The following is an 18,739-nucleotide window of genomic DNA, read 5'->3' on the forward strand; positions in this document are numbered from 1 at the left end:
GAAACTGTTTTAAAAAAAAAACCAAACAAACAACAACAAAAAGGAAACAGATTCTCACATCATCATTTGACTCCAGGAGCTGGAGCTTTAAGAAAATCCCTAATTACTGTGAGACGCATTAAATCTTGAGAATTGACAAAACCGATTCCTGTAGACTACAGCAGGGTTCGAGATTTAACCACAAAATAGAATCATTTAAGGTTCATACCCCAGTCACATTGTGAGAACTTGGGGCTGAGGAAGCAGGAAACCATTGTGACATGGGTACTTCTGCCTAAAATGACCCCAGAGCCCCCCTATGTCTCCAATCCAATGTGTCGTACAGTTGTGTTGGGGTAGGGACTAAAAAGGGAGAGGCAGGCTGGATTTCAAGGTCATTCTGGCACCTATTCACTCTTAACCCATCATCTTGTCCCCCTCCCCCATTTCCCATGGAACTGCACACAGTGTTTGCCAGAGCTGTGGAAGGGACCAGCTCTGTGAACAGCATCTATCCTGTTTTCCCAGGGTGATCTTTTTGACTAGAAGGTTTTGTTGGGTGCCTTCCAGGTCAATGGCTAAGGGCTTGTCTACACTTACAGCACTGCAGCGGCACAGCCGCATTGGTGGAGCTGCACCGCTGTAGCCCTTAGTGAAGATACTACCTACGCTGACTGGAGAGCTTCTCCCATTGGGGTAGGTACTCCTCCTCCCTGAGAGGCAGTAGCTGTGTGGATGAGAGACGCCCTCCCATCAACATAGCTCTGACTGCACCAGGAGTTCAGTCAGTAGAACTATGTTGTTCAGGGGTCTGGATATTCCACACTCCTGAGCAACGCAGTTATACTGACACAAGTTGGCCATGTAGATCGTAGCTAATGCAAAGAAACCCACAAAGGATGAGAGGCGTGTTTCACAAACACTGCGTCCCTCAAAACTCACGTCTGTTTTATGAAATCTTTAGCAGCTGTATGCCTCTAATAAGGCCCAGTGCACCGCCCAAACCCCCACTGAAACCATGAGTCAGGGGCTGAAGTGCCACACAGGACCCTCTCCATGGGGGTACAATGCAGCCCAATTTATTAATCCGTATGTGTCCTGTTACTACAGGCGGGTCCCAGGGGATGGGGACGCCTGTTTCTAAAAATGGCTAGTGCTGCTGTTCTGTCTCTGCACCAGCAGATGGTGATATTCGCCTGATCCTCCACCATTCGGCCCAGCTTGGTGATTGCTGCCCTGTCTCTCCCTCTCTTCCCCCCACCCCCACAGTTGCAGATGGCTTAATCATGACTACTGTTCCTCCTCCTCCCCCCCCGCACTCCCCCCCTCAGTACGTCTGGGATAATGCTGCTAACGTAGAGCTAGGCAGTCAAGTGTTACAGCGTAGGGCAGGTAGCCTGGCAACTGAGAGTATAATACTGAACAGATGGTGTTCGTACAGCATGATGGACATCACACACGACAGCCTGAGACAATCCAGGAATTCCCTGGTGTTTTGAGGCCCTCTTTACACAAAATGAGCTCGCATCACCGTTGCCATGTATCTGTTGGTTTCCCCCCCAGCTCTCCCATTGACATCTAACCAGCAAACTGGCTACCTATTATTCACTTTACCTACAGCTCAAAGGGCACGTTATTTGGTGATGGTGGAGGCAACATGCTGAGATTTCAAATTAGGGTGCCCTGAACTAGACACCGAGGCTTAGCTATTCGGAACAAGGAGGAGGAGGAGGGAGCTTTCCAAATCTTTGTTTCAAATCAGGGCCCTGGCTTTCCCCAATGAAAATAATTTGAGGTGTGTGTGTGGGGGGGGGGGTGCATGACAGAGAGAGAGACACACACACACAGTTTTATGGCACGCCAGGGCGTGTACCTCTTAAGGTAAAGACTTTAAAATACAATGGGTCATTTGTGGGACATTGTGATTCATGTCTGAATTATCTATCCCAATACCCCTGGGTGTTATTTAGCCCTCTCGACAGCATGGATGTTTAAAGGAGCCCTTAAAGAAGACAGTAATAGATGGAAACCTCACACCCCAAATCCCTCACCCCACCCTGCTTTCCCAAACAAAGAAACAAACAACTCTTCCCCCTGGTGAGAGCTGCAGGCAGAACTGCAGTGCACCGGCTCAGACTCCAAATTCAATGCGATACTGAGGGGACTCCTGACACTTCTTTTACAGAGCATGCTGCTATTTACTAATGAGCTCAGGAAGCGAAGACATACCCAGGCTGTCAAATTTCCAAACACCAAACAACGCATAATGTATGTCTGTGGTTGGGAAGGAAGCAGGGGAAGAAGGAGCAAAACTCGAGGAGAATTTTCAGAGGGAGAGGAGAAAAACGAAAGACAATAGTCTTTCTGCTACTAAATTTACCAAGACATAGCAATAGGTATATAAGAAAACCAAACAGTGCTCTCTCTCCCACCCCCATCCGCTCCAAGCGAGGGTGCTGCTGAGTTTTATTCAATGACTAATGGGTTTATTCCATCTTTTCATATCTGACAATTTTTCCTGACACTCCCTCACTGCCAGTGTCCCCTGCTAGCAGTGATTTATAGGTGAGGAAATAGGATTTCTAGGGCTGAGGTCAGAAGGACATCTGGCTACAGGCAGTACCAGCTTGCACTCACTGAGGGCTTGTCCACACTTACAGCTGCAGCAGCACAGCTGTGCCGTTGTAGCACTTAGTGAAGACACTATCTACTCCAACTGGAGAGCTTCTCCCGTGAGTGCAGGTACTCCACCTCCATGAGAGCTATGTCCACAGGAGAAAACCTCTGATTGACAGAGGGCTGTCTACACCAGGAGTTCAAGTATAACAGCATCGCTGAGTAGTTTGTAATTTAGACTAGGGCTGAGAAAGATCTGGGACAAGCACTCAAGGCTCTTCTAGGGCTGGCCTCTGGCTCCCTGCACAATATGCACGCACCCTGCATCATGAAAACTACACCTAGTTTAAGTCCTGCTTCTAGGGTGGGCATTGTCTACACATGCCTAGAGCCAACCCAGGCTCTCTGAATCCACAGTGTCATGGGGATTTTTTTCAGAGTAGTAGCCGTGTTAGTCTGTATCCGCAAAAAGAACAGGAGTACTTGTGGCACCTTAGAGACTAACAAATTTATTAGAGCATAAGCTTTCGTGGACTACAGCCCACTTCTTCGGATGCATCCGAAGAAGTGGGCTGTAGTCCACGAAAGCTTATGCTCTAATAAATTTGTTAGTCTCTAAGGTGCCACAAGTACTCCTGTTCTTTTTATGGGGATTTTTGTGCCAGTGAAAGCAGTGCCTAGAAGAAGCATGCCACAGTAGTGTTGCACAGCATCCCTGCTGGCTGTTATCATGTGCTGAATACTGACAGTATAGCCTGAGCTGTGCAGAACATAAAAGAAGCATGGCTCCTGCCCTAAGGAGTTTACAGTCTAAAAGCTAGGCAGAAGAGCCCCACTGGAAACACCACACCAGCTCCTTCCGGCTCCCGAACGCTGTGGTAGGGGACATTAGGAGGAGGAGTGAGAGAATCCACTTTGAAGGCTGTAGTTTGGGAATGCTTTGAGCTAGCGATAGCAGCAGACCCAGGCCAAGGAATGACCACCTGGGAAAAGATCAAACAAAAAGGAGTTTGAAATAAATGGAATGGGTATATGCTACGTATCAAGTACAGCACTGACATAATAAGACAACAAGCATTTTTTAGACAGGGAGATGCGGAAATAGAACCACATGATGGATATTATACTATGGATGTGATAATACTTTGAAAGCAGTCAGATATAGGTGCTGGAACTAGAGGTGCAGGTGTGTGTGCAGCACCCTGACTTGAAGTGTCCATTATATACAGGATTTACAGTTTGGTTCAATGGCTCTCAGCATCCCCACTATACAAATTGTTCCAGTACCCCTATAGTCAGATACAATTGTCAGGAGCAGAGTATAAATACCTAGACAGATACAGCAGATATAGATGATAGATGGACAGATTAGAAAGAGAGAGAGAGTCTGAGTAGATGAGGAATATTAAAGTAGAAAATATACCAAGGATCATAATAAGTGTCTGAAAAAAGCACAAACATTTCTTATAAGCCATTTGCCATCCTGAACAGGGAAGATCCCCATTATCAACTTCGGCATTTTTACAAAGGTTACAAAATGAGATCATATAACCACTAGAGAAAAAAATCCAATATCTCCCTTTGAAATCTGCTCAGCTATTAGGAACTGAGCTTCATCTCAGAAAAGATAGGTTTTTTAAAAAAAATAATTTCTGCTTTTGGTTATAAAAGCTTCAGGAATCTCCCTCCTTTTTCTATGTTCTCCTTGGTTCAAAAGAGATGGAGAATTTGTTGCTCACTTCCATCTATCTGTTTATATGACTCTCATCGTGTCAGTGTTTGAGCATCTCATAATCACTCAGGCATTTTATCCTGGGAGGTAGGAGAAGTATTGTTCTAATTTTAAGATGGGAAATTGAGGCACACCGTCGCTGAAGCGACTTGCCCCAGGTCATACAGCAAGTTTGTGACTGAGCTAGGAATTGAACTCAGGTCTCCCAAGTCCCAGTACCCTGTCCTCTACCCCATCCTTCCTACCTAACTCTATGGGCCTTGCTATAGTATCCAAGCTCCTTTTCAACTCCACCACTGATCATTCTGCCATTTACTTCCCCATTCCTCAACACTTAGTTTGTGCCCAAAAAGGGATGTGTGTGTGTGTGTAGATAACGTTACAAAGGAATGAATTCAGAGGTGGAGGAGGGATGAGCACAGCTAGGGTGACCAAATGTCCCAATTTAATAGGGACAGTCCCGATATTTGGAGCTTTTTCTTATATAGGCACCTATTACCCCCCACCCCCATCCCGATTTTTCACACTTGCTGTCTGGTCACCCTAAGCACAGCTGGGCTTGACTTGGCCTGGTTTCCCTTAAGACAAAAACTCTACAATATGAGCTCCTTGGCTTGTCTTTCTTCAGTGTTGGAAAGTGCCTGAAACATAATGGGAACAATCATAATTAAATAAGTAATAACACCACCACTCTTAATCTTTACTGGGGCTTAAACTTTGGACCTAATCCTGCAACCATGTGCTTAACAGGATTGGGCCCAATGTTCCCTCACTAGAACCTCTTTAATTGTTCCACAGAACAGCTAGGTCACCTGGTTACTCATTGGCCTACATAATTTTTGGCTCCTCTGTGAAATACCTGAAGATAAACTTTAGATTCACTTACAAGATAAACACTTTGAGTTAGGTCAGTGTCTGTATGACTGGAAAAATAGAGTAAAATGAGAATATGTCCCCATCACTTCCTCCTCCACAAAAGCCCAGTCTCTGACAGGGTTAAAATCAATGCCGGAGTGTAACATGGGAAAGTAGGATCAGCCCTTCTCCATGAAGGTCAGGTTTGCAAGGACTTTGTTGAGAAAACAACAAGAAAATACAATTTGTCCACATCTCTACTTTGTACAGATATTCCCTGAAGGGCTCTCTGCTGAAATATAGCTCTTAGATATTTAGGTTGGGCTTTTTTTTTTTTTTTTTTTTTTTTTTTTTAAATTGTATGTCCTGGTTTAAAAGTTTCCTCCACCTGCACTTCCCCCCCCCCCCCATCCCTTTCTCATGCTGTGTTTTAGAACTGGTTGAACATATTCAAACAGCAGTGTAACTGTGAGGGTTGTGTCACCTGCACAGTGGAGCAGAGCAGCTGCTACAGCTTCTGAGCAGCCTGTGTCACGAAAATACAGCACACTAATGATCTTTCAGCTGCTCTATGAATTGAGCCCTTTACCCACCCTATCTGCATGCTACCTCTTTCTTTCTTTGCTTGGGAAAAAATGTCAGCTGTCTCTGGCAAAGCTGATTACAAAGGCTTTTTCCTACCCCCTCTCCCCGCCCCCCAGTTCTGATGAAGTCATCAAGCTAAAGATTTCATAACTGATGCACAGGACGATCTTGTGTTATACTGGGAGATGGGCCAAGTGCTTCCATTTATAGACAAAGGCACCGCCATGCTGCCAAATGGAGCCCTTTCCTGCAGACATTACAAGGAAAAAGAAAGGGGGGGAGGGGGAGAATCAGGAGCCAGAGGGCATGCTGTGAAGTGACATCACTAGGAGCTTCCTCCAACAATCCTCAGCGCACAGCTGCCTGCTGTGGCAGCAGCCTGAGACCAAACTAAACCTACTTCAAAAAGACAGTTATATAACTACTGTCCTAGCTCCCTTAAACACACACCACACACACCCCAGTAGGCCAAAATTAACTCTGGTGTACCTGCATAGACGTCACCCAATTCTGTAGCATAGAATCAAGTCAATTCCAGAATATTGTTAAAAAAGGCAGAAAGGTTTAAAATAAGTCATGCCAATGGACATGTGTGACCAGGGTCCTAGTGGGGGCCAGCTGTGGTCACTCAATTAGGGAGAACTGCAAAGAAAGGAGCAGACAATCCCCATAAAGCTGGTGGATATTCCAATACTTAGATTTAACAAGCCAGCGTAAAACAGCTTCTTTATTACCTTACTGGTTACTCAGAAGTCCAAACAATATAGTTTCCTTAAAGTGATCCAGCCTCAGGCCTCCATCCAAGTACCTAAGTCAAATATGATGATTTCTGAAAATATTATTTCATCATATAAAAGAAAAGGTTCTACCAATCCTAAAGGATCACACACATTACCTCCCAGGTTACTGAATATTCCAGATCTTACCCAAATACACACTACAGTCAATTCTTATTAACTAAACTAAAATTTATTAAAAAACAAAAGAGAGAGAGAGAGTATGGTTAAAATATCGATATACATACAGACAGCTTCTGGCCTAGCCCAGGGCAGGGCCCCATGGCGAGTGGGGGCATTACCACCTGGAAGAGGCTGGCACCGCCCCTGAGCCTTGGGCAGGCGTGGAGCGGTACCACAGGGAATCCAGAACAAATGTTGTCCTGGAGTCATTCAGCCCGGAATCGGGACTTGAACTCTCCATTTCGAGACTGTCACAACCAGTTTGGATGGGTGGTCACCCTAGTCAGGGCAGTACCAAAAGCAACAGTGCTTCTTTTGGTTCCCAAGGGACAGGTATTTTTTAAGAAAAACACAGACAGATTTTCAAGGCTTCTTAGCACCCACAAGTGGAGCCAGATTCTCAAAAGAGCTCAGCTCCCATTGAGGTTCAATACCTAAATAAGGGCCAGATTTTCAGAAGTGATCTGTAACTAGCAGCTTCCAACATGCTACGGATAGCCACATTTTTACAAGAGCAGAGCAGCCAATGTGCAGAGTTCTGGTGAAAATCTAGTCACCTAAGTGGGAGCTGAGCTCTACTGAAAATCTGGCCCTTAGCTAAGTCTGTAATAGGAATTTACACTTGTTAAAAGTTAAGAACTTTAAACATGGCTGGCCTTATGAACAGGTTAAAGTGCAATGGAAAGAGCCTGTGTTTGTCTTAAGCTAGATCTCACATCCTTTTTCTTTTCGCTGTGTGATTTGCATTATTCCTCCTACTGCATCATCAGTTTCTTCTGATCAGAACTAAAAGCAAGCCCAGAAAGAAAAGAACAAACACCTAATGACCCCATTGAGGCCTGGACTGAGGGTATCTATTGCGAAGTGTACAATGGGGATGACAACAGGTGCAACAAACCCTGCCCTATGGATTCCTGTGCGTGGACTAGATATTGAATATCCTGATCTTACCCCACTGAAGTTAATGGAAGCAGCATTGGCCTCCATGAGCAAAAGGACTGTTCAAAACGACCACCCCTAATTAGCACCCCTAATGAGGACGGTTATACCTCATTGGTCCACTCCGGCTAATGGAGGTGGCAGGAATAGAGTATCTTGTACTGTTTCAAAAGGTACCCATTCAAACAAAATGTGTTTTAATAAAGCCACATGCAAAGTTATCCATACACAGGCCATACCTACAGAATTGGGGACTGCATTCTGGAAAGCAGGATGTAGGGATTATAGTGGACAAGCAACTGAACATAGCTCCCATTGCGATGCTGTGGCAATAAAGGACTAATGCAATCCTTGGATGTATAAACAGCGGAGTAATGAGTAGGAATAAGGATGTGATTTTAGCTCTGTATATGGTATTGGTGAGACCGATAATGGAATACTGTGTACAGTTCTGGTGTCCCCATTTAAAAAGAATGTTGAAAACTTGGAGACGGTGCAGAAAAGTAGCCTTATAGTGAGAGACTCAATCTGTTTAGCTTATTGAGAAGAAAACTGAGAGGTGACTTGATTACAGTGTATAAGTACCTTCACAGGGGAAATATATTGGGTACTAAAGAGCTCTTTAATCTAGCAGAAAAAGGCATAACAAGAACCAATGGCTGGAAGCTAAAGACACAAAAATCTACTCTGAAATAAGGCACTTTAAAAAAAAAAAGTGAGGGTGATTAATCATTGGAACAAACTACCAAGGGAAGTGGTAGATTTTCCATCTCTTGAGGTCTTCGAATCGAAATTGGCCCCTTCTGGCCTTAAATTCTATGAATCTATGGCCTGTCCTTGCCCAGCAGGCAATGGGCCTGCATCAGACATAATGCATCAAGGGGCTCCCATTGGAGTAGTGAACTTCTCCAACCCAGGTATCATGGGCCTGTGACTTTATAGCCACTATCTAGTCCCTCATGGGTATAGTGTGACTGTTCATCTCTCACAATGCACTGAAATGCCAGATGTACCTATTTAGGAGGGAATGTGTCTATTTATTTTTAAACAAAATATTAACATTTATACATTCTAGCCCACTAAAAAGTCTATCCACTCCAATGTACTTCAATGCAGGCTAAAAGAACGTCCCTCTTTTCCCCTGGAAATAGCCCTGTTAATTGCTTTGTAATGCTGGTGTCTACTGTAGTGCAAAGACCTTAACCTACACCCCTTCTATAAATGGGGCAGCCCTAATAGGCAGGCCACCTTTAGTGGAGTGGTACTGTGTGAACAACTGGCGGAACTACAAATGCATTCATTTAAGACATATCGTCTTTAATAAGCCAACATACGGCATGAACAGATAATGCTGCTCTACAACACTGAAATCACCAATTTGCTTCACCTATTTGTTCTGTCATCTAATCTAAGGGAGGAGCTACAAATCTCTCCTCTCTGTCTCTCTCTCTCTGGGCCCCTGGTTGCCATGGTCTTTCTTATAGTATCTGAGGGAACAAGATCCCTCTGACGTTTGACACTGGACCTCTGCATGCAGCCAATTTGTTTTCCTTTCACCTCCCTTCCCCTGCATCTCTCCCCTCCACGTCTTTAATACAGTTTATTCTTTCTGTAGAACAAATAGCGTTTGTCAGACTATTATTTCTGTGTATTTATTTATTTATTGAAGAGACTAATTTCTTTATTTCCTTTGACAAAGTATGCAACAAAGGGTTCTAAATGAGCAAGTATTTTCCTATCATCTAAGAGCTAAAGAGTGTCAGAAGTTCATCTCAAGGAATGCCAGGCCAAATTGGTTCCTAATTTTACCCTGTGGCCTGAGGAGTCAGAAGCACTCTCTTTGAATGCTATTCTTGTATATTAGTGTTATAGCACTGACTTCTGCATCAAGGCAGCCTTTGGAATCTACAGATCCTGAGCAGTTTGGAAATGTAATATTTTAAAGGAACACTACCTGTTTAAAAATCACATTAAAATAGTTTCCTTGCCTATATTACTAGTATTATTTTTGATAATTAAAAGTAACAAAACAGTATCTTCATTAATGAAATTAGTCACTTTCACTTTTTTGGTTTCTGTTTCTAGTCAGTTTCACATTCTAGTTTTCAGGCACAAACAAAATGCTACCATGACTGGGTTGCATACACTGTAAAGGGGGTAGTTTAAAATAGCTGATTTGCATGGAATTAAAAAACTCTATTGGTCTTTTTTTTTTTTTTTAATTGAGCCAAATGTAACCTGTCTCTACAAATATGCCTTTTAAAAGTATGGAGAGGATTCCTAAAAGAAATGAGCAGTGAAACATTAAAATATACATTGATAATTTTTTGAGAGATGTGACTACTGGTGTGAGTACAACCCAGGTCAGTACTGACCTGAAGTGGTTACAATCTGGTATCTGTTCTGTTGCCTTGCTGAACTAAGTATGATGGTGTCAGTGGAGACCGAGTGGACCCTATCCCACCCATCTCCTGATCTCTCTTGCACCTTGTCTCATCTTCTCCCTTATTCTTCTCCTTCACCTCTCACTCTGGCTCTTTCCTTCAGAATACAAACATGCTTCAGTCTCTCCCATGTTAAAAAAACACTCCAATCTCGACCCCACTTGCCCCTTTAACTACTGTCCCATCTTCCTTTCACCTCTATGCTCATTGAATGAGCCATTTACAATCACTGTCTGGAGTTCCTCTCCTCCACTTCCATCTTAGAGCCTCTTCAATCTGGCCACACTCTTCTTCTTGAAATCTTGACTTCCCATGGCTTTTGTGACTCTGTTCTCTCCTGCTTTCTTCCTCCTAATTCTCTAATTGCTCCTTCAGTGTGCCCTTGGACAGTCTCTCCAACTTTCAATGGGGGTTCCTCAGGACTCTGTCCTTGGTCCCCTTCTCTTCTCCCTCAACACCTTAGCTCTGTGTAATCTCATCCACAGACACAAATTCAACTATCTCTCTGCTGACAACTCACAAAACAACCTCTCTACTCCATACCTGTCTCCTCCTGTCCTAACTAAAATTTCAGTCTGTGTCTTTGATATCTCCTCATGGACGTCTGGCCATCAGCTCAAACTCAACAACTAAAGCTTGTAATCTCCCACCCAATTCCTCCGCCATTCTGCCTTTCTTGATCATTGTGGATAATACCACCATCATGCCTGTCACTCAGGATCCTGGACTGTAATCTGGACCTCAGGATCTTCAACTTGAACCTCTAAGTTCTCACATCCAAAATGTGTCTAAATCTTGCTAATTCTCTCTGCATAACATCTCTAAAATATGGCCTTTCCTATCCATCCATACAGCTAATCTCTTGTCCACACTCTCCTCATCTTCCGTCATGATTACTGCAACTTTTCTCTGGCTTTGACAAATGCAATCTTGCCCTGCTCTTCTCCATTCAGAATGTTGCAACAAAGATCATCTTTCTAGCCTGTCACTTTGGCCACATCATCGCTCTCTTTGCATCCCTGAGTAACCCACACACCTTCTGGGTGTGGTACCCTGTCCCATCTAGCGGCACCAAGACTACTTAGAGAGAGATTAATGAGTCTGCTCTAAGGCCTTAGCTAAGGGACATATGGCTTTTAGCTCATGCAGTAAAGGTTCATGTATTTAGCTCCAGAGGTCCCAGGGACGATCCTGCCTGCCGACGACTGGGGTCTGTCGGTGTTACACCTGCACTGGCTCCTATCACATTAAACATAAACTACTTGTCTTAACTTTCAAGAATACATAAGATTAGCCATACTGGGTCAGACCAGAGGTCCATTCAGCCCAGTATGCTGTCTACCAACAGTGACCAATGCAAGATGACCCAGAGGGAGTGAACCTAACAGGTAATGATCAAGTGATCTCTCTCCTGCCATCCATCTCCACCCTCTGACAAACAGAGGCTAGGGATACCATTCCTTACCCATCCAGGCTAATAGCCACTAATGGACTTAACCTCCATGAATTTATCTAGTTCTCTTTTAAACCCTATTACAGTCCTAGCCATCACAACTTCCTCAGGCAAGGAGTTCCACAGGTTGACTGTGCGCTGTGTGAAGAACTTCCTTTTATTTGTTTTAAACCTGCTGCCCATTAATTTCATTTGGTGGCCCCTAGTTCTTATATTATGGGAACAAGTAAATAACTTTTCCTTATTCACTTTCTCCACACCACTTATGATTTTATATACATCTATCATATCCCCCCATAGTCTCCTCTTTTCCAAGCTGAAAAGTCCTAGCCCTCTTTAATCTCTCCTCATATTCTCCTTTGCCATGATATCTACCAAAAAACTTTACAGTGGTTAGGCCAGGGATCGGCAATCTTTGGCACATGGCCCACCAGGGTAAATACCCTGGCGGGCTGGGCTGGTTTGTTTATTTGCCTCGTCCACAGGTTCGGCCGATCGTGGCTCCCACTGGCCGTGGTTCACCATCCCAGGCCAAGGGATGCGCTGGCCGCTGCTTCCGGCAGCCCCCATTGGCCTGGAGCAGCAAACAGCGGCCAGTAGGAGCCACGATTGGCCGAACCTGCGGACGCAGCAGGTAAACAAACCGGCCCGGCCCGCCAAGGGGCTTACCCTGGCGGGCCGCGGGCCAAAGGTTGCCGATCCCTGGGTTAGGCCATTGTAGTGCTGAGAAGACTACCTATGATGCTGACCAGTATTGTCTCAATGTTTGCTTGTACTCCCCTGTCTGTTTCCTTCTGTTGTCTCTTGTCTTATATATAGACTGTAAGCCCTTTTGGCCACGTACTCTTATTTTTGTTCTGTATTTGTACAGCACCTAGTATAATGGGATCCTTGTCCACAACTGGGGTTCCTATGTGCTATGATAAATAAATAATGATGATGCATTTATATGTGAGACATCTGGGACCACAGAAATTTCAATGTGCAATGGCTTTTTCTTAAAAGAATGTAATATTAGGAGTGGGATTTTACATATATAAAAACCAGGAAATGCAAAGTTATGGTTCCCAATTGTAACAGACTCAAATCTTAAGGCAGAAAGGTTATCACCATATACAATATTGAGGATGCTGAACTCATCCAAAGGGGCCGTGTAGCCATCATCGCAGGAACCATAACTGTGAACTTCCTGACTTTTGTGCAGATAAAATCCCAACCATTCACAGAGCTTTCTGCATTTAATTTTCAATATCAAAGTCAAATACTCTCCAAACAGAAATCAAAATTATGTTGTATAGCTAGTAACCAATCCTAGCAGTAACTCACAGCCCTCATCACAGAAACTGCTAATGGCAACAAGAAATATTTCCGTTCGCTTATGTGCTCTGGTAGCTGTCAAGTGAAGGGGGAATCTGCCGATCACAGAAATCTGGGAAGACATCAGTATGTCAGAACAAGTAAAAAGACTTGACATAGAGGGCACATTTTTGTTGAGCAATTTGCATTAGCACTTCTGGACAAATTCTACATTTCACATGCAATTCACAAACCAACAGCAGCAGTGCTAATTGGTGCGGTTGCCACTCAAATGTGGCACCTTCTTTGAGCCATCACCAACATGACTGAAGAATACTGAGTTTTGGAAAATGCAGTAATTATTTTACAGGGTTTGGGCTGTATTTTTTCCTCCCACCCATACCATTTCATTAACTCCAATCCTCAAATAAGATCTTCTGTAGAAAAAACGCACATCTCAGCAACTGCTGTTATTAAGAGAATAAATGATTGCAAAGAACGACGATATGCTTTCGTTAATATGAAGCAACTGCTGGTGCCACAATGACACTGAATTTGATTGTGCCTTAAAGTGTCAATAGGGTGCCAAATGGTACTCTGAAAAAAATAACAACAAATGGCACAATGTTGGGTGATTCCTAACAATCCCAATCACCAATGTGATGTTGTTCTTTGCACATATCTAAAACATTGACAGAACTGACAGACACTCTGCCTCCTCTTATATGGCATTAGAAGCCCTTTAACTTAACACAGGAAAGATTTCCCATCCATCATTCTTAATCCTTTATAAAAATCAAGTCCCCAGAGAAAACGAGAGATCTTCCATATTACTGCTTTCTATTACCACTACTTAAAATGCTCAGGCAGCTGCCGTTACTGCTCCACTGGAGGCAAATTTGGCTGATCTCTAGGAAATGGCCATTATCTTCCCTTTGTATAGAAGTTGCATGGCTATTTTTAGGCCATCTTTCCTTTAGGCCTCTAAAGTATGGAATCCGGTTGAATATATTTGATAGGCAATTGGGTACATTATCTGTGACCTATGCCATCCCAGAATTCACCTTTCCCTATTGTTTAATGTGTATATTTCATAACTACAAAAAGAAAGGGAACAACATACAATTAAAGATCCCCACCTTAGCTAGCTCCTGTATGCATTATAATTAAATGGCAGAAGAAGAGATTCAAAATGCAATAGTTAGAAATGGGACTGAACCAAAACCCCGGTTCTGAATACCTCTGAACTGGGGAAAAGTTCAAACCCAGTTCTGAACGTAACATTTTGGGTGCATCTATATAGATAAACATTGTAGGTTCAAAATATGCACCTGTAATTTAGTCTCATTCTGGCCTTGAGCTCTTCCCCAGCTTTGAGCGCCTATCAGTGACCTAAGGATCCAATACTCTGTCACTCCTTTCTCCCAACCTTCAAGGACTTTGCTTTAAGGACTCAATCTTGCTCCCATTGAAGTCAATGATAAAACCCTCATTTACTTCAATGTTACAGGATCCCTGCTCCGTTCTTTTGAATGAGGTGGGCTCGAGCTAAGGAATTCACAACTATCTTGCTCCTGAATTAACCAGGGGGTTGCTGAGAGACTGAGTACAGTGCCTCCCAATGCTCCCAGACTGGTACGGAATGGCTGAGTTTGAGTCTCAGACATGGATCGCACATAACTGTGCATTGTGCTATCACCAGACTGCTGGGTAAGCTCGTAATATATAGTTCTGAGGCAATTAATACATCTTGGATTTCCTTCCTCCATAACCCAGCCTCAATGATTAAAACCTGATTTAGAGCCAATTATTTTGAGTGCCACTGTACAGTCTTCTTGTTTGGAAGTTGGTGCTATTTGACTCCTCACTCCTCATGCTCCTGCAGTGATAGTTGATGAAGCAAGAATTAACTGGATGTTAACTCTTTGTACAGTGCCATATGTGCCCTGCCTGGCAAGAGTATTTTTGCTCATCTTTCCACACATTCCCAATTGTTTTCTTCATTAATAAGTCTAAAAAATTCCTTAAAGATTTTCTCTTTCAAACTATATTCCACCTGTTTCGCAGCTTGTAAATTGAAGTTGGGGAAAACTGCAAGAGGCATCCATGTATGGAGAATGAGTTTAGTATCACCATTATCTACACCTACTGATTTGCAGGAACAGACCTGTGTGGCTAGTGAACTCTTCTGGGGTATCAACTCCCTCTTCCCTCTCCATATATACCTGAATAGTATTGGTTAGCTTACACACACACACACACACACACACACACAAAGGCATATTTGTGTGTGACCACCATGCCATGCATCCTCCTAATCTTAAATCAGGGTACCAATCTATACACCATGTAGGATGGTCATCAATTTTATTTCTGCCAAGTCTTCCCAGCAGATGTCGTTGGGCCACCTCATACTGCCTTTTTATTAACATATTGAGTTTTGTTTTTTTAGGTGCAGCTTCTCACCTGCTTAAATATCATTCATTACAAAATATATAGCTAATAAGTACAGCTCTTTGTAATCATCTTGTTATTACCTGCAGTGCTCATGTGATGCACACCTGTGGCAAGTTGGCAATACACCTAGTTGAAGAGTGGGAGACTCCTAGGTTCAAAGCCGCCCTTGTATCTTTGCTTCCTATTGAATGCTTCTTTTGTTTAGTTTTTTTCTTCTTTATGTTGCTGCTGTAATTCTATCATTAACATCTTTAAAACCTTTTTCACACAAGTTACCCTTAGCACGAAGAAAGGTTGTGAACATACCAAGAGGTATATAAATGGATAATGACCCTTGCTTAAGACAAGTTTAACAGGTCCTGATCTCTGTTTCAGCAGCATTGTTGGTTATATAGCAGGGCAGAATCAAATAGTCACCTGAGAATCAACTAGGTTAGTCCTTCTGTACAATATTCCAGCTGGCAAGATATGTTCACAATATTTCAAGTAAAGAATGCATTAATTCTTAGTGAGATAATGATAAAGTATTCAGTGATCCTCCAAAAAATACTTCTACCCAGTATGTGGGTGCTACTGTTTGCGTGCAGAGAGACAGATTTGTGCATTCAAATCACCATTTATTACACAGTTACCTGCTCGCATACACAAATGCAGCTTTTTGTGTGCAGCTGGATGCTCCTGCAACTTTTTCAGGTACATTTGTGGAAACCCACTGAAAATGCAACTCTGCATCTTTTAAGAAGTAACTCTTTGTCCAGCATTTCCTAAACTCTGACCTAGTCAGCCAAAATCCACATTTCTAGATACAATCATACAAAAACATACATCTCATGCGATGCTGAGATTTCAACTGAACAAAATCAGGAGCCAAACTGTACATTATATCATCCTTTACTAAGTATTTCTTTCATATCTCTCCCAACCATCTCCATATTACTGTATGTTTCACACCAATAATGGGCATCAAACTGCCTAGGGGTGCTGGGAAACTGGAAAGACACACCAAGATCAAGAGTATTAAAAATCATCACAAGTAGCCTCAGTTGATTGACAGCTGTTCACTTTTAGCCATTCATTTATTTTTAAATGAATGTCAGTGGGTTTTTATCCTCAAGAAAAACAACCCTTAAAAGTAATGAGTGATGGTAAATTCAGTGGGCTAACTTGGGAAGTGCTCCTGTTCTTTGATTTCCAAAGTTATCAAACCTCTTCCTCAACATAGTTTAACAACTGTATGGGACAATAAACAAATAATAAGGGTGTGAGCCAAAGAGTTCCCTTAGTGAGGAGAATAGAGCCAAGGAAAAGAGAGGAATGTGATATCATTGTTATATGTGTCAGTACTCCAGGGTTCTAGCCTTCTCTTTGTCTGGGACCCCTTAGGCAGCTTAACTTGAGGGGCAATGCTTCCCCATTTTGATATCTGCATAAAACCAGACTGTACTGAGACTCGTTTAATACCTGTAAAGAGCTTTGAGACCCTCAGATGACAGGTGCTATGTGGGCCCAGTCCTGTGAGGTGCTGAATAACCTCAAATCCCACTGAAGTCACTGGTGCTCAGCACCTGAGAGGATCAGGTCCCAAAAGCACCCTATTATTAGCTAGTCCTCTTCAACCTCTTATTATTATTTTGATTTAATTGTGGCATGTTTTCTTTGAGTGCTAGTGACCAACTCCTATCCAAAAGAGCCCATTGCTCTGAACTGAGGTTAAATCTTTGCTCACCACTTCTGAGAAGACATTTGTCATTTTAAAATATCAACATGCCACCATTTAAAGAGTGATGTAGTGACAATACACAGGAAAAAAATGGAACCATAAAGCAAACACTTGCCCCTCCCCTATGATTTCACAGTATGTAATTCTACAGAAAATGAAGCCCCAAGATGAGCAAACTACATCACTTCAGGTAGTATGGCGAGCTATGGAACACAGCCAAAAACAAGGCAAGTCAGAATCTCTGCTCTTCACACAGTTTCAGACATACTGGGTTCTAGAATGCTTCTCTGACTGGCCCTGCTCTCCTCCTGTTGCTGGTGTTCTTTCCCATGATAGAGCTGGAAACTGTGTCCGATAGCTATCAACATTGCTTGTCAGAACACAGTAATATCCGGTATGTTTACAGCTCACCTGACAGCAACCTCTCTTGTCCTGAAACCCAGCCACCACTAAGGAAACTCCATATGAAACAAACACAAAATGCAGCTGCAGAAGAGGAAGGCTCGCTGCATCTTCAGCGGACGCTATTCATGCACACATTGGCTTTCAAGAGGAAATGACTGAAGATGAAGATTTACAAAGGGAAGAGTGCTAAATATAGATAAAATATGCAATTTAACTTTTTCCTTCCCCCAAAACTCGGTCGTCTTGTAACCTACAAATACTACTTATGGAACAAGAAGATGAACCCAGAAACAGCTAATGGTGTAACCAAAAGAATTAGAATAACGTTCAAAATCATATCTGAAAATGCAGAAAGCAAGGACATTAAAAATTGCAGGGAAAGAATTTTAGAAACTCCTTATATTTGTACTGATTGGGAATATGAGGTAGGAAGTGGAGTAATCCAATTATTTACACTATTTGTACTACATTTGTACTTCTTAACTGCTATTTCCCCTAGCTGATCTTTGTTTTCTCCAAAATGAAATTGCTTAAAAAATAAAAACAAAAAAATTTAAAAAGTCCTTCCATTTGCCACCCAAAAGACTGTGGCTAGATTGACGGATGAAACAATGAAAAGCTGCTGCACCATTATGAAGCAATGGAAGTGGTTTCAGTACAGTGTGAAGACTGGCCCCACAATGGGATTCAATTGTTTTGGTAGCTGACGTGAAGTGAATAAAAAGTATTAAAGAATCCCAAAGTTAGGGTGTTCTGGTCTTTATTCAGGGAATAAAATTAATATTAGGTGTAAAAGCTGAGAGGCAACCAGAGATTGCTTTAGTTGCAAAATAAATTAAATTGCTTAATTAATCTAACTCCCCCTCTCCTCCCCCTCCCCCCAAAAAACCTGTTCAACACTGGAAAAAAAACTCATGTTGATGCTGCCCTTGTTTATTTGGCTGTGTGCTGGACTGAGGGTATATTTAGCTTCAGTGTGCTTGCAGGATTGCATCTTGAAGCTCAACAGGAAATCTCTGGAGTCAAAGCTAAAGATATCACTGGATGCTCGGAAATTTACGACCAGCTGTAAAAGTGGAGCTGTGGTGGTCAGAGTGCTGGAACAGTCTCCTTTTTAAATGAGAGAGAAGGCTGAATTAAACACTTCAATGTACTGAGTTCATGGCAGGCAGGATGCACCCAACAAGCTAAAAATAGCAATAGTGGAGGCTCTTCTACTGCTAAAGTAATATTGAATTGATATATATACACACACACACACACCAACACCAAACATGTACTCACAGAGTGGGTGGATGG

The 18,739-nt window shown here is 42.7% G+C and overlaps 1 protein-coding gene across 11 annotated transcripts in view; it reads right to left on the minus strand.

Annotated features, from left to right (window-relative positions):
* MAML3 (mastermind like transcriptional coactivator 3) overlaps positions 1 to 18,739 on the minus strand; it is a 356,339-nt gene that overhangs the window by 11,891 nt on the left and 325,709 nt on the right. The window lies entirely within an intron of this gene.

This window comes from Chrysemys picta, chromosome 5 (assembly GCF_011386835.1).
Source record: "Chrysemys picta bellii isolate R12L10 chromosome 5, ASM1138683v2, whole genome shotgun sequence".
NCBI lineage: Eukaryota > Metazoa > Chordata > Testudines > Emydidae > Chrysemys > Chrysemys picta.